The sequence below is a fragment of the Wyeomyia smithii genome, chromosome 1 (assembly GCF_029784165.1).
Source record: "Wyeomyia smithii strain HCP4-BCI-WySm-NY-G18 chromosome 1, ASM2978416v1, whole genome shotgun sequence".
NCBI classification, from domain to species: domain Eukaryota; kingdom Metazoa; phylum Arthropoda; class Insecta; order Diptera; family Culicidae; genus Wyeomyia; species Wyeomyia smithii.
In genome coordinates, this window is record NC_073694.1 from 181,493,074 (window position 1) to 181,513,461 (window position 20,388).

The following is a 20,388-nucleotide window of genomic DNA, read 5'->3' on the forward strand; positions in this document are numbered from 1 at the left end:
GAATCTTGGCGATCCTGAAAAGTTCATGTAACCTATATAACGTTTCACATTTAATCGTAAGCTTGAATAATCTCAAGAAACTGGACTGAGAGAATGGTCCGTAAAGGATATTCAATAACTAGGCAGTATTTGATTCTGACTATTAAGAAACATCTTATTGAATCAGAGGAGAAATTGTTTCGTTTAGAAAAAAACAACTTATTCAATATGAACCAAAGTATGTGACACAATGTTTTTTTTAATACATAGTAGGCAATTGGTAATCATTTTAGTCTCTTTTCTTTCTCTTTCGGTACACCACTTTGAATAATAAAACTACTAACTGAACTGTAATGTATTCTAAAATACTCGTAGTGAACACTAGAAAGCTAATTAAGATGCTTTAGTCTAGTTTGACGGTTACTATTGGAATGAATAATTGTTCTCTCAACCACAGTTAGTGATTACTGCGATTGCTGGGAATGGAACATCTCCCTCCCTTAAGCTATCAAGTACGGCCGGAACCTTGCTGGCAGCTGAATATTTCGTTTGGGTCTTACAGGCGTTGGAACCGGAATTGACACTGGATCTGGCTGCGGTGGATTATCTTCTTCATTGTTGTCACCTGGAAATAATGTGACACATCAGTTTCCAGTTCCTCTTCAGGTACTAAATTTGGTCCCACAGCTTAAACAGCTGGTATGTCTAGTCCAAATCCATCGACGAACATGGACAATGGATCATGGCTTGTAGTTGCATGTGGAACCACCTCCACGGAACGTTGTTTCAATTGATTCTCGATCTTGCAGAAATACGTTGTAATTTACTCTTCCAAATCGTTCAATGATCGTGGCTGCTTCCCAACGCCAAGAGTTGCCTTGATTCCTTATGTTGCGTATATTATTGAACTGTTTCTTGTTGAATCGATCACTTTGTTGTACTGCTGAAGTGGTTCGATCAGGTGGTAGCAACATCGATGAAACGGTCCGGATTGGTCATCCGAACATTATTTTTGCTGGAGACTTGTTACTGACATCAACTGTTGGTGTTGTTCGGTAGACTTGTAGAAATGTTTGTAATGCTTCCCCTAAAGTCGCTCCTCTCGATCAAATTTGCCGCAGAGTACACTTTAGAGTATCTACGAACCTTTCCGCCAATCCGTTTGACTGAGGATGGTATGGTGCAGTGCAAATGTGACAAATACCTTGTTTTTCGCGGAAAATTTCGGTCTCGTGGCTAATGAATTGGGTACCGTAATCCGAGACGATGGTTCCTGGTACACCAAACGTTGCGAACGCTTGCGATAGCATCTTCGTTGTAGCTCTGCTCGTTATAGATTTATTTGTGTACACTTCTGGTCATTTGGTGTATGAATCAACGACCACCAAAGCCATCAACAGGTCCAGCATAGTCAGGTGACAGGTGATTTAACAGCAGTGCAGCAGGTCCGGACGAATTTTTCCATGTCATCGATTCCTGACCAGAAAACAAAAGTTCGAGCAATGGACTTCATGCGAACCATGCCAGGATGTCCACGATAAAATTGCTTCAGGATTTGCCTGTGGAACTTGCTCAGAACGACAACTCTGTCGTGGAACAGAATACAACCATCAACATGAGTAAGGGATTCTCGTCTGCTGAAGTAGGTACGAACATGCGAAATTGGTAACCTAGGTAACCACTGCAGCACTGTCGATTTATGTCAATTATGTCGGAATGATTTAACATTGTCAGTATGATTTTTGCCTTTCTCCTAGAAAGGTATAGCAATCACTGGAAAAACCAAAAGTATAAAAGTGGTCCCAATGGCCGAATGTCATATACCACTCGACCCCTTTCGACGAACTGAGCATTTTCTGTATGTATGTGTGTGTGTGTGTGTGTATGTATGTGCAACTTTTTTTTCTCACTCACTTTTCTCAGAGATGGCTGGACCGATTTTCATAAAATTAATTGTAAATGAAAGGTCTAGTTGCGCCATAGGTTGCTATTGAATTTCATTGTAATCGGATTTTTAGTTTAGAGGTTATGTATCAAAATGTAAAAATCACGAAACATCAATATCTCAGAAACCACACAACCGATTTTAATAAAATTGGTTTTAAATGATCGGGCTGTCTCCAGAACCCTTAACTTTTGAATTTCGTAATGATTGAACATATGGTTCAAAAGTTATGTAAAGAAAAGTTATCCTGAGGTTGTTTAAACTCACTCATTTTTCTCAGAGATGGCTGAACCGATTTTCATAAAATTAGTGTCAAATGAAAGGAAAGGCCCATAGGTTGCTATTGAATTTCATTGCAACTGGATTGTAACTTTGTCCGTTGTTCATGAAAATGTGAAATCACATGAAAATGTGAAAATGTGAAAGTAAACATATTGACTTCCTCCTAACGATCACTGGCTAATTAAAAGGTAGAAAAGTGATCCAAATGGCCGAATGTCATATACTACTCGACTCAGTTAGACGAATCGAGCATTTTCTGTATATAAGCATGTATAGGTGTATATGTTTGTGTGTGGGTGTGTACGTGTGTATGTGCACCTTTTTTCGCACTCACTATTCTCAGAGATGGTCTGACCGAACAGATTTCAATGAAATTAATTGCAAATGAAAGGTCTAGTTGCCCTATAAGACCCTATTGAATTTTATTGTAATCTGATTTCTAGTTAAGAGGTTATGTATCAAAGTGTAAAAATCACGAAACATCAATATCTCAGAAACCACACATCTGATTTGATTAAAATTAGTTTCAAATAAACGGGCTACCTTAAAAACCCTTAACTTTTGAATTTTATGAAGATTGAACATGTGGTTCAGAAGTTATGGAAAGAAACGTGTTCTAGAGACTATTTAATCTCACTCATGTTTCTCAGAGATGGCTGGCCCGATTTTTATAAAATTAGTGTCATATGAAAGGTCTTGTTGCCCCATAAGACCCTAATGAATTTTTTTACAAACGGATTATTACTTTGCCTGTTATGTTTAAAAATGTGAAATCCAGCTATGAAAAGAAACATATTCCAAAACAAATTACTTGGACTCACTCATATTTCTCAGAGATGGTTGACCCGATTTCCACAGAATTAGTATCAAATAAAAGGGCTACCTACCTCACAACACCCTATTGAATTTTGCAGTAATCGGACTGTAACTTCGTCTGTAATGTATCGAAATGTGAAAATCACGAAACTTCATTATCTTAGAAACTACACAACCGATTTGAACAATATTGATATCAGATGAACGGGCTAGTTAAGGGTTAACTGATGATTTATGATTGAACACGTGGTTTCAAAGTTAGGCTGTCCTATACGTTCCCTTTTCATTTGATTGTAATCAAACTTAAGCAAGCGTTATGTTTTAATTTGTAAAACAACGAAAGTCTATTATCTCAAGTATTACACGATTTATTTGAACATAACTAGTGTCATACAAATGAGTCATCTCTCAAACTTACAAATAACAAACTTCATAACAATTTGATATGCTGTTGAAAAGTTTTAGAAAGAAAAGAAATTCAAAGACTATTCAACACTTTACCTGCTTCGATCAATATATATGGCCTCAACATGATTTAAATGTGGTATCGTACTATCTGAACGTTCCCGGCATCGCTCGTGATTGAATTGTTCGAAATTAAGAGTCATGGCTTTTATTTCGCTATTCTTAAGTACTAACATTACGTCAAATTTCATATTTTATACTTTAATTACAACATCAATATTTTAGAACCCAAAGAGTGGATAAACATTTATTGGATTTAAGCATTCATGTAAATCTATTTTTACAAATAATAAGTTTGAATGAGAAAGGCTGAGTCTGACCGCTAGGTGGATTAATTTAGGTTTTCGTATTAACAGAAACTGATTTGGCACCTTTTATTTTTCTTCAACGCAGTGAAAACAGATGAAAATACAATTGAAATTTAGGAATTGTATAAATTCATCTCATATATTTCTCCTAATTCAAGCTTGTTTTTGGAAATTTGAGGTGAACACTTTCAAAGATTGAAGTATTCTGAGTGTAGTGAGCGATTTTGTTTAGTGATCAAAATAGAAAGTGGTCTGCTAGTGATGAAAAAAACTTTGGTTGGCTGCTGAACGAGTCTCCTTGTAGCCGTATTGAACAATGCGCGGATTTTGTTTTCTGAGGTAGGTGATTGAATGAAATGAGTTTTCGAGTGCAGATGCCCGACTATAATATCAAATTTAGAGCTTTTAAGTGAGTTTTTAAGGATTCTATTTTATGAGAAATCTAATGTGAACTAAGAAGAATCCATTCCATGGATTAGCAGATTGGTTTAGTTAGAAAATATGCGCTTTTTCCTGTTTTCAATTGTGTTTTCATGTTGTATGAGATGAATATATGGACTGAGATGAATAATGGAGCATTACAATTACAATTTCTATTCGCTGCCGGACATGAACCAAACTTATGAAAAAGTTGATGGCGTTTTGAGTAACGCGAGTAATGCGTTCGTTCTACTGCCGTTTTTTTTTTTTTGAACCCATCCAACCACTAGTGTAACTTCCGTTGTGGTGTTTTTCTTTTAACTGATTGCTAGTTGGCTGTCTTTCCTTAGCTACCGCGAAAGTTATAGGGGGTTCCGCCGGTACCGTTTCTGAGATGTATTATTCTTCCCGTGTCGCTGATTGCACAATAAATGCAGAGTCTCAGCCGAACATCCTTGCAGTTTTCGCCACCTCCCTATTCCGCATCCCAGTAAACAGCTGCATACGAACGAACCGATTTTCATCAGCAGAACTTTACCGACAGAGGCGCACCTTTTCCATAAGCCACGCATGGAATGTTATTGTTGGTTCGGCGGCCCCTTGTTTAAGGTTTGAGAACGTGTCGTGTTCAGCGGTTAGATCGACCATGAATTGAATATATTCTTAATGAATACACTGTAACAATTCGGGTCTCTGAGGCTCGGACGGAGATTGGTTGCTCTGGTTATGTCCTGTAGTTTCTCCCCCAAGGACAAGTACAACGCCTGCGTTAGTTCTACGAGGTCGTTGATATTGAACAATGACGCTGCGATCTGAAAACGATCGATGAACCGGTTCCATTGTTCCTACTTCTGGTTAGTTGGGAAAAGGCTGGATATTTTCCGAACGCATGCTTCCGGTGCTAGAGAAAGGTCCAAGATTGTCGCTTCTACAGTTCCAGCTGTCGTCGTCATGGCGGACGCGGTCAAGCGGTACCAAAGTTGATGTAGTCCAGGGCTAATTAATAATGAGCTAATATCCTCGGTCAACTGATCCAGTCTGCTCTGCATCCCCTCTATTTCCGTCGTGGATTGATTGTCTCGTTTTTCTGCCTGCCGAGGCATTCTCACAGGTGTCCTCCTCCATGTTTGTTGCAGTGCTAGCTGGTTCATTTGGGAACCAATGGTCATTGTTGTGCGTCCCGTGATTCATGCTTTTAGGGCGATTCTGTACCTCCTGTTTATTGCAACATAGGAACCAACCTCGTCCGAATCACTGTGGTATTCGGGAGCAAGAACATATTTTATTCCGGTCGACATTTCGTTTGGTTTAATAAAGCAAATCTTTAATACCAGCACAAGAGTAAATGGTATAAGCACAGACAAACAGACGTGCCTCTTCGAAGAGAAATCCTGAAATATTTTCGTCCTTATTCGAAACGTTACACTCATGCTCCACCATGTGAGCTTATTGTTAATTGGTGCTCATTACGGGAGTCCCTCCACGGTGAAATCAGAGTGAAGTGTATAAAGTCCTATTACGGGACTCACGTAAGTGAGAAAAACGTCGAAAAATGACATCTGCCGTGAAATCTGGGTTATTATGAGTGTCATATGAGTGAAGTGGAAACGGAAAAAGCGACGTTTCGCGTGGAATTATTTCACGGCCAGTTTGAACGGTGAAATGATTTCACGAAGATAGGGAAGTTTAAAAATCGATTGATTTGTGATCTAGCGGTAATGTATATGGGATTTACTTTCCAGTAACAAGGCGATTCTCTTTTTTTTTTTTTTTTTTGAAAAAGTCGGCTCTCTGGATCTTTCAAATTTTTGAGCTGCGGCCGGGAAAAATTTCGTTTAGCGGTAGGGCTCAAAAGTTTCCTCTTGTCGAAAAATGTCCTCATACTAAATTTCAGCTCAATCGACTTCCCGGGACTTAGAAATTTTTGAGCTGGAAAACTCCCACATTTCACTTATCCTTTTCTCAATCTCACTTCACTGGCAATCTCACTTCACGGAGGTGATTTTTGTCACCTCACTTGAGGTGGAATCGGGAATATGTCTCAAAAAGTGAATTGAACGTGAGAGTGAAATATATTTCACCGTGACTCCCGTAATAAGCACCATTATCTTAATTTCGTAAAATGGTTTTCGAAATGGTAAAATGGTTAGAACCATCTGAAGGCGGCACTGGGCACTAGAGGGTGAAATCAACACCAGCGGCATCACTGACGATTTTTGTCTTTGATAATGAATGTGCACGCTTGCTTATAGCGACGTTAGCGGCATTACTGCATTACTGCAGTGCATTGAATGTATGGGAACGCGGGACAAAAATCAAAACAGCCATTCTAGTATTAATTTTCAATTGGTGTGACACGAAAAATGTTTAGTACCGATGAAAGCTACTATTTGCATAATCGACGAATGCCAAATACGTAATCGCAAATATGTCTCAAACGCCATTTTTTGTACAAAAGCATAAAATGAAAATTTTCCAAAAATATTATCCATTTGGAAATAAAAGGCTTGAAAAGCATCTTCAAATAATAATTAGTTTTTAATAATATTTTTATTTAAATCCCTTTTAATTATGTTTATATACGGTTTACTGTTGCAAAACATTTAGACATCAGTAATCCAGGCATCTTATATGTTTTTTACACATAAATTACGTGTTATACATAAAAATAAGGAACAGATGTACGATAAATTGCTCACTCTTGGTTCAAAAGGTATCATTCGAAAACGCGAATTCCGGTTGAAAGAGCAAACTTGAGCAATGGCAATCGCTTCCAAAGTTTTAAGGATATTCCAAATATGAGGAAGAAGCGCAAATCAGAGAGGTACTTCTGGGTACTTTTTTTGGCGATCGATTTCAAATCGAAAGTATCTTTGTTCTCTAAGCATAAAGAAGCATGACCAAAAAGCCTTTAACTTCCCCATGCGCTACGTTATGTCTTAATTGTAACATTTGAAATGTAGTAGTTACATACCTCTACCGTTGCCATTTTGGTTTAAACTTGGAAAGATATAGAGTATAGGTCGGACTCGATTATCCGGAATTTTATTTTTTTGGTGTCCGTTTTCAATTTTTGTTCCGAAATTTTGCCTTTACCATCCCTTCTGGCATATTTGTTACCATTTAAGTCACTTCCGGCATGTTTGGGACATGTTCGAATAAAGTGAAAATAAGCAATGCCCAATTAATTTTTTTTTGCTTCTTAAGATTTTACCCCCTTTCGCCTCGGAAGTAACTTCTAGCTACGCCACTACATCATACAAGTAAAATAAAGAAAAGAGATATTTATTTTATGTTCGTTAATCGCAAAATTTCGGTATTTTTTGTGTGATTCGATTATCCGGAAAACTCGATTATCCGGAAAACTCGATTATCCGGAATGAAAATTTTTCCGACCTGTATAGAGCAAGATCGCGCCAAATCACCGATGGTCGAATATCGACCATTTTTGATTTGAATGAAACTTTGCACACGTATTTGGCTCAGCAAACTGAGCATTTTCCACAGATGGAGCGATTTTTAACACCCATGAGTTACATTCTAAAAGGGCGTATGCCTTTTGGCATAGGTTTTATTCGAAGCATTGTAGCCCAGAAACCGTTGGATGTATAGAAAAACTGTCTGAGAATGAGTTGTAGGGAATTGAAAATGCACCATGAAAAAAATATACACTGTACAAAAAAAAATTTTTTTTACCAAAAAAAATTAAAAATAAACATTAAATTTCAATTTAAAAAAAAAGAGTTTAATTTTTTTCTTATTTTTTTTAAAGAAACTTGATGTTAATACGCAACTTTTAGAAAAAAGTCCAGGATGGAGAAATGAAAAATAATTTTTTTATGGCAGATTAATTTTTTTATGAAAATTCTAATTTAAACAGTTTTCAAAATATTTGTATTCTGATGATTTTAAAAGATGCAAAGAGTTATTTTGAATCAAAAAGCTCTTGGTAGTAAACATTCTACAGGCATCGGTTTTCGAGTTATTTTGAATTTAAGCTCGAAAAATTATTAATATTTCGGAAAATACACGTTTTTCTTAATTTGTCCATGGTTCTCCAGCAAAAACCATACGTTCATTGGAATGCTTGATCAAAAATATACAATTCATTCTTTGACAACAAAACGATTGGATGAATAACTCAAGCGCTAAACCTTAGCCTACCTACACGTTCCCTCTTGCCAAATGTTTTATAAAAAAATATGTTTGTCGTGCAACACTACCTACTTGTTTACTAATAATTACTGTTTGTAAAGTACGCAACCAATAACTACTGGGTTACTTATTATATCTGTTTTCGTATATAAATACGATTGCACTTCTCCAGATGTGTTAGTAACAGTTTGCATTTTGTGAAGATGAATAAAGTGAAAATGGAATACACCAAGCCCAAATGCTGTAATCCCTTTCCTGGTCATCGGTGCTCATCAAGCTTACGCAAATTAAACGAAAACGTTATTGCAAAATTAAAAACATTGAACAGTCAAGCTCATTTTAATACGTCTTTATCAATTTGTGATTCGTTTAGTTATTTGAATGATAGTCAAGCCACCATTCATCCCTTCGTTGTTTACTATTCAGAATCTGGAACACTTAAGAATACCAGCTTCATCATAATATCGGGAGTACTCCATCATGATACTGTTGCGGTTCAGGTGTTCATTGCCAAATTAATGAGTTTTTTTAAAACAACAATAGAGTTGAAAAAAGCGATATTAATGTCTGATGGAGCTGCCTCACAATATAAAAATAGAAAAAACTTTGCAAGTTCAAAACAAAATATAACGTCGATGCAGAGTGGCATTTTTTGCGACTTCTCATGTTAATGGTTAAATTGGTGGCATATTAAAACGAATGGCAGGAAATGCAAGTTTAGCTAAAGAACATGAACATCCAAAAAATCTATAATAATAGCTGCCACACAAAAGTATTACTCTTTTGTTTCGATTTCAGAAAATAAGATACAAAAGAAGCTGTTTTCAAAAGATGACGAATCATTTACTTATGATGTATATGAAATATAAGGTGAAACTAGTTCTGTAAAGTATCTATGTCATGAAAAAATATGTTCTTAAGATAATAAAACTCGAAAATAAATATTTGATTCTCATATATATTTATATCACTTAGAACATTTAACTCTTTTCTTGAGAACCGTTCGCCCAATCGTTTTGTTGTCAAAGAATGAATTGTATATTTTTGATCAAGCATTCCAATGAACGTATGGTTTTGCTGGAGAACCATGGACAAATTAAGAAAAACGTGTATTTTTCCAAATAATTATAATTTTTCGAGCTTAAATTAGAAATAACTCGAAAACCAATGCCTTTAGAATGGTAATTACCAAAAGCTTTTTGATTTAAAATGACTCTCTGCATCTTTTTAAATCATCAGAATACAAATATTTTGAAAAATGTTTAAATTAGAATTTTCATAAAAAAATTAATCTACCATAAAAAAATTATTTTTCATTTCTCCATCCTGGACTTTTTTTTAAAAGTTGCGTATTACGTCAAGTTTCTTTAAAAAAAAATAATAAAAAAATTAAGCTCTTTTTTTTAAATTGAAATTAATTGTTTATTTTTAATTTTTTTTGGTCAAAAAAATTTTTTTTGTACAGTGTATATTTTTTATGGTGCATTTTTAATTCCCTACAACTCATTCTCAGACAGTTTTTCTATACAACCAACGGTTTCTGGGCTACAATGCTTCGAATAAAACCTATGCCAAAAGGCATACGCCCTTTTAGAATGTAACTCATGGGTGTAAAAAATCTCTGCACCTGTGAAAAATGCTCGGTTTGCTAAACCAAATATGTGTGCAAAGTTTCATTCAAATCAAAAATGGTCGATTAAATTTTCGCGTATTTCCAGGCGATTTGAAATGATTCTGCTCTATATTGAAAAATTAATTTGAAAACTAAGTTTTGTTTTAAAAATAATATTGAATAGTTGAAACCACTTAACAGTAGATGCGTTTCATAAACGTATGGGTCAAGTTACGAGGTTAAAAATATTATTACATTATGTCTCAAACATACATAAAACATATTAGTATATAGAATTCAATAAGAAATCCACTTTTTTGATTTTTGTCTATGGAACGTTGCACTGTGCGATGTATCATCCATGGCAAAAATCAATCAGAATTTCCGGAGGAAGTTAATCCATTAATTAATTGAAGAAGAATTCAATTTTTGATAAATAAACTACATGAAGTAGCTCGAAAAATATCTTATCTTTTTATATATATAAAAGATGCCACAAAATCCGCTCTTCAGATGCCTTCGAACAATAATTTTTGTATTCGTACAATCTAGGGATATCATCAGCTGATTTAAGATATCGATAAAGTTTTTACGTTGAACGTCTTTTGAAGCTCAGAAAAAGTTGGTATTGAAAATGAAAAAATATAATTTATTGCTGAAACACCCTCACTTATTTGATATACTTTTCAAACGACAGTCGGTTGAAAACGCATAGAAATGTTATTTTAACAAAATCACCTAAAATGAACTGATCTACAAATTCACCGAAGAATATGTACAAAAATTTTATAAACTGATGAAATAAAGCCATCAAACTGTTTTCATAAAAATTGATTCAAAAATTGATGAAAAATTAACAATTTCAAATGAAATTTATGCTGTTTTGAAAAACAGTATATCTTTAATATTATTCAAGTACAATATTTGTTGTAAATGGTGCTAAAAGATATTTCTTAGGTTTGCCCAAAACGGAGATATCAATATTTGAAAATAGAAACGTTAATAACTTTTCACCTGTACAATATATCAACTTTTTCTACGTCAAAAGTTACGTCTTTTAGGCTCTTAAGGTCATCTGAGAACAACTTTGTTATCAAATTTGAACTGATAAAAATAGACTAAAAAACTGTTTGCCAAATTGCCTTACTGCACCACTGCGGAATGTTGTCATTGATCCGATGCCTATCCATAATTTGACTAATTTTCAAGTAACAAATTACCCCAATAAGACAGAGAGAGAGAAAATCGAATTTTTCGTAAATGAACTGTACAAGCAAGTCCAGTTTTCGGTCTGGTTCGTTATTCTGAGTCGTAAAAACAGTTAAATATTAAAAATTAAAATTATTCATCAAAGCAATCAAAGGATCAAAGCAATTCCACAAAACTTTCAATCATGGAAGCTTCTAAAGCTAATCAGGAACTATGCGTGTACTTCAGAAATCCAACTTAATTTCTGAACCCAAACAAAAGGTTACGATCAAGATTATGGGACGTTATTAAAAAATACATATTGCTTAAAATAAGACTTTATTTTTGTCTTGAATATCCTGGGTTATTCTCGGAAAAAATCAAGCAAACTCATGCCTGTTCCAGATCACAAGCTGACGAAGGTTTAACTGAGACATTTTTTGTTCTTAAAACCGCACATATTATTTTGCCATGCATACAACGGGATCTTTCTAGATTATAAAAAAAAAACTCAATAAAAACTAAATAATTAGAACTATACTTTTCCAAGTGCAAAATGATGCGAAACTTGCATGCAAGTAATCGTTTCATCCACTTTGCTGACTATGAGAATTGCGCTACTGACCTGCCACCTGCGGTGTAGTAGCGAAAATTTCATACTTCGAAGGTTCCTAGCTTACGGCGCATTGAAGTCGAATGATGAATCGAGGCTTGTGGTCCAAGTATGCAACGCTGATCAACGTTCGATACACTTGTAAAAATCAAAAGTCACAACGCTCGAAAAACTTACCAGAATGAAAATTTTAAATAGTCTCAATTTCAATTAGGGCAAAAATTCAATTGTGGCAGCTTATGCAGCCTCCTGTACAATGAAACTAAAACCCCCCAAACGTATTGATGTTCATTCGAAGATTTTTCTGTCATGAACGGTATTGCATATATTCGTAAAACAATTTGTTAACCAGAGTCTTCTTTCCAGTCATCGAAATTGTCGATATTCATCAAAATACAGGAGATTAAGGCCCATTTTCTTTAACTAACAAAAATAGCACCCCCAATGATTCCATTTCTTACGCTGGTATTTGTCAGAAAATCTAACGATCGTCAATTACCACGAAAATAAAACAAATGAAAGAGAATATTTGGTCACAGTGAAATTCTTAAAAAGATCCTCAATAATTTATTTTTATCTGCAACGTTTTTTTTTTCATCCGGAAGAATGCCTGTGAACCAGTACTCGGAGGTGGTAGATAAACGACACTCACAGATTTCAGCTGACCCTGCTACATTCGTTTCGACGATGCTTATTGTTTGGTGACGATCTTGTTGTTCATCACATTGCCGGCTCGAATCTGCTCTTGGCTCATTTTCGGTTCGGCCGTGAATGCGTTTCTTCACTTCATTGCCGGCAAATGAAACTGAAGCCGGCTGAGCGGAGAAAAAAAAAAACAGTCAAAAACTAAAGCAAAATTGGATCTCATATGACCGTTCGATTTTCCGTTGTTGATGAAACAATTCGTCTCATCTCCATTTACAGCTAACTTTACAGGCTTGTAGATTTGCAACTTTTAAAGCAGTCAACCAGCGGTTAGTCTAGGGTTAACAAAGCATGGCATTAGACGGCGTCTGCACTGCGCTATCAGCAAACGGTTGGACGCCGTTTTGGTCCCCTGTCTCATCACCGGCGGTGGTAGCGTGGTGGACGCAATTCGGCCCCCAAAAAACTATCTCAAGGTTATCGCTCAGGTTAATCGTGTCTGTAGTAAAAGAAAAATATAAATCAATAGAAATAGTATAGAGGGTGGAACAAACGGTTTACTGCTGCTGGTGCATCGCGTAGTGCTCGAAGTGCCGCAATCGCCTAAAAACGCGTTTCGTTTAGCGCAAACGCAGGATGAATTATTTATGTGCGCTGACTTAAACCCGCCAACGGCGGCGACGGCGGATTTTTGGTGGTACATTTTTTTTTCACGGGCTTCGGTGCATTTGGGAAATCCTTGCTTTTCGTTACGTTTCGCTTGACCCTGAAATGAGACCGCAGCTGGCAGTTAGAGGGCGTGTGTGCGTGCGTATGTGTTGCGGTGATGCAAAGTAAAGCAAACAAAACGACGGATTGGCAAACTTGACGATGGTATTGTGAAAGTGAAAATTCTGTTAGATCATTCGAAAATTGGCACAATAATTAAACTATATGATTGTCAATGGTCACCCCATGCGCACTCGGAGGGTCGTTTCCCCCGCCTTCCATCCTGATAGAGACAAGAAAAGAAAAATCTGAAACTGAAAAAAAAACAAACTAAAAGAACAAGTCAAGAAACCTTAACAATGGCAGGAAGTTTAGAAGTATTTAGAAATTCATCAAGGCACTGAGTTGAATAAAAAAAATCAAACCAAATTGAAACGCTAACAATGTGAATAAAGTTGAGATTGATTACATATTGAAAAACAAATCATAAGCAAAATAATACATCGCAATAAATAACACGACGTCAACATACGAAGGGGTTCATCCAAATTTCTGCAAATCAAGAATAGAAATAAAATTTAAAAAAAGTCAGAATTAATGCTATTTTGAAAAATCACAGCCTCTGAGCCGTGCATTGTGTAAGTCGAAATGAACTTGCAGTACAGTATTCACAACAGTTTGAAAACAATATCCTACAACAATGTCAATAAACAAAAATTGGAAAATCTAGTTTAAATTTGGGCAATAAAAAAAATTGTTCCGATGTTTGAAAAACAGGACCTTGGTGGTCGCTAATGATGCTTACCTTGTCTAATGAACTTCAAAATTAATTTGTTTGAATTTTAAGATCGTATAAAATGACACAATGGGGGTCAAAATTCCATATTTTTGTCGTTTGCATTTTTCAAGATAAAATATGAATACAATTTTATTAGGATAAACAAAAATCATTGTCGAATGCTGTGAAATAGCTCAAGCACTTCGGAATGTGAATTTATTTAGTGTTTGTTCGTTTTCCGTCTATAAACGATTCAGTCGGGTTAGGTACGTGAAGTAATTTGCTGTCATGTTCTAAGGGAAAGATAGGTCACGATTTTTCTGAAGCTAGAAGTCGATGCCTCGGTAGGTTTGTTTTGGTTGAGAACAGCGGCGGCTGATTCCGGTATGAGACACGGGCGATGGTTTGTTTACTTTTGTTCAGGTGCGCGTTTTTGCGTCTTGTGCAAAGCGAAAATTGTTTTGCTATTCAGTGATAAAGTGTTGGCTCGCCGATAGCCTAAGCAAAACTCCCACCACACGGCTACTACCGGCTAATTGCAAAAAAACTACGTGAAAACATCACCGGCACTCATGAAATCCATAATATAATTTAACATAACATTAAATAAGAAATGGGAACAGAATTTCTCTCAACGAAACCCTTTTTTTACACATACGAAATAAGCCTATATTTTTCCAACTGAAACGTGACTCTCGGTTGATGCAATTTTGTGAGCGTTTTAACGTGGTTATCTGTTACACTTGCACTGAAATGTTAATTTTTATATTTCTTCTCATATCAGGCACTCATACCAGTTATGTACTGATACTACTATGTATCAATTTTCTCAACGTTTGCGATCGACTGTTTTCGGATGAAGGTAAAAAAATAACTAAGACAGATAATTGAGTTTGATGAATTTCCCATGGAAGGTAATTATGTTAGTTTAATTACAAAAAAATTCTACGCCCTCGCGAACGGTATTCCGACATTTAAGGGGTTATATCTACCAAATGCTCAAAAAAGCAAAGCTTTTTTCATGATTTTTTTTACAGGACATTTGAGATGTAAGGTATATAAATAATATATCATTGGATTGAGCAACTCTTGCAGAATAGAAAAAATATTTTTATTGCTATTTTTGTTACAAAATGGGGGCAGTGCAGCGATTGCCGTGAACCGCTTTTTTTAAAAAGTTGTTCCGCGGCGAGCAGTAGAAGTCGTGCCCAACTCCACCAATAACCAAAACAAGAATTTTTTCATTATCTACATAAGTGTCGCTAGTGAAGTACACATGATTATATTTTTAGAATTTTTCTTCGCAAAACTGTTTGAAAAAAAAAAGTTCTGTTTCGACAAAAAAATCGACTTTGATTGTTTATAACTTTAGTTGTTGTTAATCAATCGCTTAAATCGTGTGTACTTCACTAGATAATCTAATGAAAAAGCTACAGTTAAAATTTCAAGTCAATCGGATGTAAACTATTTAAGTTCTACTGCTCGCCAATTTGTAAAACATGGTTTTGAGAAAAACGTGTTCAAAGTTTCAAAATGCTATAAATCTTAAGAATCGCAATAACAAAGCCCCTAATATTTTTTTTTTACTTTCAGTCAGCTATCCCTGCGCCGAAAAATTGTCCTTCCTGGGTTTTATTTTCCACTTCTTCCTTTTTGTCATCTGATGTATGGCTGCGCCTAGCCTCTTTCGCGATGTCGGGCATGCAATGCTTAGCGTCTTTGACACAGTTGGCGCCCGATCCCACGCAAAACTCAAACTTTTCTCTCATAATTAAGTACTTTAGAATATAACTCACAGTTAAAAAGTATAGAAAAACTCAAACAAAGAATGTACACAACGAGAACGGCTGATCAACTAAACAAATTGTTAGTAAACACGTTCTGTAGAGACGCTATAACGGTCGAAATTTGATGCAGAGACCTCTATACTTCAAATTTGAAACACGATAATGATTGAGGGTAACTTCTGCTAGTTTATAAAGCCTCGATATAAAAAGAAAAACGAGCATCGCCAAATTAAACGAAAAATGTGATTTTGGAGTATAAAAGTTGTTCGGTAAAAATTGATTTAAACAAACTTTGAGTTTGGCACTGTACTTGGGCGATGTAGATTTTGATTCTTGGATAGTTTTAGCATGATTTAGGCCAATAAAAATAAATGGCGAAAAAAAAATTTTTTTTGATTGATATAACCCCTTAACCGGAACACTCGTCATGGCGGACGATAACATGCGTGTAGCATGTTTTTGAGTTCTTTCTTTGTTTTATTTATCAATTTTACGTCAGTTTTCGCGACAAAATTGTTGAGGTAGATCTTACGCTGTGGGTTTGGCCAGAAATCCTCGATGGGAAGCAACTTGGTAATGTTGAGCGAGCTCACCAACATAGGTACCACATCGATATTCAGCCGCTCCATCACCTAAACGATCGCTTCGAGTGGGCCGACGCCAGATCCGGCCAAAATACCGCGTCTTCGGTCTTAGGGTATTTTTTTTATGAACGACGCAACGGCCAGTCCGAAGCGAAAAAAGAGCGGCTTTGACATCCCCTTCTTGCTGATTGTCAGCCACAGCAGCACCTATTTGGAGAGCTTGGTGTTTAAAATGAACTTCACCTTGGTGCTTACTTCTTTCGTGGGGGAAGTAAAATACGAAATGCCCTGCCAGTCGTTGCCACCCAGGATGAGACAGGTCTCGTCGTCCCTCACCACCACCACGTCACGGTTTGCCGGGAAAATCGACCTGTCATGTTATTCAGGCGCTGCCTCAGCGTAGTTACCTGTAGCTCCGAGACCAGTGGACGGGATTGTTGCTTCCTGAAATGTATGCCCATGTTCCTTTCACTATTTGGGCAGTTGTACTGACTTCTCGGCCAAGAGCACGCAGCAATATAGCCACTTTTTCCTCGATCTCGAGAATTTATCATCAATTAAATCATCTTTATTGATATGAGATTAAAAACCAAAATTAATCCACCTAGCGATGAGACCCAGCCTTTCTCATTCGAACTTATCATTTGTTAAAATAAATTTACACCAACACTTAAAAAATGCACCTTGATCATTTCTGCTGGATTTGTTATTCATTCATTCAGCAACAAAATTTTGGTAGCCAACAGCACAACCATACCGAACATTTAAAATATAACATTCACACACATATGAACATACATTAACACATATACATGCAAATAACATTAAATTCTTTCAAATATATGATGCGATTTTGTTTTTGATTGTGGATATAATCGGTTTGTACTCATATACTGTGTAAAAATATTTAGATTGCTTATGTCAACTTTAGTCAGTATATTTCAAATAGTTTATAATTAAACGCTTTTCCTTATAGTTGATATTACTGATCGTTTCTGAGGGGCATCCAATGAATTGACAAATTCCTATCAATATGGGTTCTTGAAACCCAGTGGCCAGAATCCGACCTCAAACCCCATTTTTAATCCAGATGACCACTTCTGGTTGCCTGATAATCATCAAATCATAAAATCCATCATAAATTTGCCGAACTGCCTAATCTGGGTATTTCGATGGCGAAGATGGCGACAGTTTCCGATCAACAGCCTAAAGTGACAAACATCATCCAATACAATTTGGGATTCAGACGCCATTCTAAATTACTAGATAGTAGCTTCCGGTTTCTGGAAACTAGTCTAAAAGGGACAAACATTACGCAATGTGAGTTTTTCAGTACACGGGATGATACTCAGAGGCCAGGAATCAACTCTATACTTCATTTTGAAATCCGAATTTGCGGCTTCCGGTTTCTTAAAAAAAATACTTCAATCGCTAAATATAATCCAAAAAAGGTATATCCACTCTTTAGATTTTAGAATATTGAATAATTAGAGCATAGTATTTGAAATTTGACGTAATATTTGTACTAAATAAATTGTCTTTCTATCACAATGACTCCTAATTTCGAACTTTGATCAAAGCAGCTAATTTTAAACAGCCTTTTGGGTTTTGTTTCTTTGTAAGTTGAAACAACCTGTTCGTTTGACACCTGTTTTTTTTTTTAAATAAGTCGTGTAATCTTTGAGAGAATGGACTTTCAATATTTTTACAATTCAACACATAATGGTTAAATAAAAGTCCGATTACATTGGTCAATTTTTTTCTTTCTAGAGCAACTTTTTAGAGCAGCATATTTTTCAATTTTGTCAACCAGTGTTATAATTAAATGAAATGGGAAACAATAGAGTAACTGAACCTTCAATTTAAAAGTAAGATTGTTGAAATCAGTCATGCCATCTTTGGCAAAACGAGTGAACCATAACCAACATGTTCAATCATCATAAAATTCGTTATTCACAGGTTTTGAAGACAGTCCGTTCATTTGATACCTGTTTTGTTTAAATCGGTTGTGTAGTTTCTGAGATAATGGAGTTTTCTAACTTTTACATTTTGAAACATAACAGACAAAGTTACAGTCCGATCATAATAAAATTCAATAGGGTCTTATCAGGCAACTAGACCTTTCTATTGCAACTTATTTCGTGAAAATCGGTCCATCCATCTCTGAGAAAAGTGGGTGAGTTCAAGCAGTCTTAGAAACATGTTTCTTGTCATAGCCCAAGCTTAGGAGAATGACTGGAGAGCGACACTATACTGACGACTTTTCCCTCTCTTCACTCTAACAGCCTCATGCATGAGCTGTTCATGAGAGCTCACATACAGCTACAGCTTAAACAAGGCAAAGAAACTGTCTTGTGTTGCGTACGACAGCTCATTCTTGCGCATGTATTTTGTTCGTTCGGACAAAACAGCCTAGTTTGCTCATTTTGAGGATGTCCTGTTCCTGTTGACAGCCTGCTGATCGGCTGCGGCTGTCGTCGACTTGCATTTTTTCGTTTCTCCTTTTTCACAGGCCGGTGGCATATTGAAAACAAAGCAAACCGTTTCCATTGTTGATATTATTCCCCATGTCAGAAAAAACGTGCTTCGCACCATCTCACTTTCGTCCTTTCATCGGCCTTACTGTCGTGAATCATAATCACCTGACATTCCGCTCGGATTCGTGTTGAAGGATGTCGGAAGATTACAGGCTGTCATTCGCGACAGCTTGGAATTGCCAACACACATATGAAGATGAAATATAACAGTCCGTATGGAGTTGCATGTGTGCTGTCGTCAGTTGCTGTCGAACTGTTCACCGAACGTGTGGGGAGCAGAGAGAGCTGTGCAATACAATGAGAGCCGGATCAGTTGAAAATTTGCTGTCATTGTCTTGCAGTCATTTTCATAACACTGTCATAGCCTGATTTCACATTGTTATACAAAACGGAAAAAGTTAAACTCCAATAAGAATCAAAATCAATAGGGTCTTATGAGGCAATAAGACCTTCCATATGACACTAATTTTGTGAAAATCGGTCCAGCCATCTCTGAGAAAAGTGAGTGAGTTTGAATGGTCTTTGAAACACGTTTCTTTGCCTAACTTTTGAACCATATGTCCGATCCTTATTAAATTATTTTACAAATGGTTCAAAAGACAAGCCTGTTCTTTTGATACCAATTTTGTTCAAATCGGTTGTGTAGTTTCTGAGATAATGAAGTTTTGTGATTTTCACATTTTAATACATAACCTCCAAACTAAAATCCGATTGCAATAAAATTCAATAGGGTCTTATGGGGCAACTAGACCTTTCATTTGCAATTAGTTTTAATAATATCGGTCAAGTCATTTCCGAGAAAATTGAGTGAGATTGGGAGACCGTTACATACATACACACACACACACACACACACACACACACACACACACACTCACACACATACACATATACAAAAGAGACGGGTGCGGAGGGGTTACCACAAAAGAGACGGGTGCGGAGGGGTTACCAAATCCCTTTGCACGAGGTGGCACCCAGCGGTCTCCGCAGAAGAAGGCGGAGACGGATGCGGCGAAGTCTGGAGGTGGAAAAACGGCGAATCCGTCGGTGTCCACACCAGACATCTCGGTAGACGGTCCCTTGCTAGTCAAGGCCGTCGAAAGGTGTATGGGCACGCGGCCAAGAGTGGCGGCGCTGTCTGAACAACTCGATGCCATAATCGAGTTCTTGGCGAACAGGCGAAACATCGCTGGCGACCTGAAGCAGAGCCTCCTCCTGCTTCGGAGCACCATTGATGAAACCAGAAAGGAGCACGAAGAACTCGTAGCTCGGGTGAAGGCGGCCAAGGGGCCAGGACCGGGATGGCGACTGCATCTAAAGAGGTGCAGACAGACGCCCCCTCGTTCGCGTCGGTCTGCTCCACGGGGCAGGTCGCTAAGCGAACGAGGCAGTCCCCGGGGGAAACGGCCCCCGGGAACACCAAGAAACGATTGGTCGTGCTACTCCCACGGGAACACACGCCAACCGGTTCAAGGTCCACCGCGGAAAAGGCACAGGTGGAGGCTACGGGCAACCCTTGGACTACCGTAGAGGGTAGGAAGCGTCGGGAAGGTGCGACGCGACATG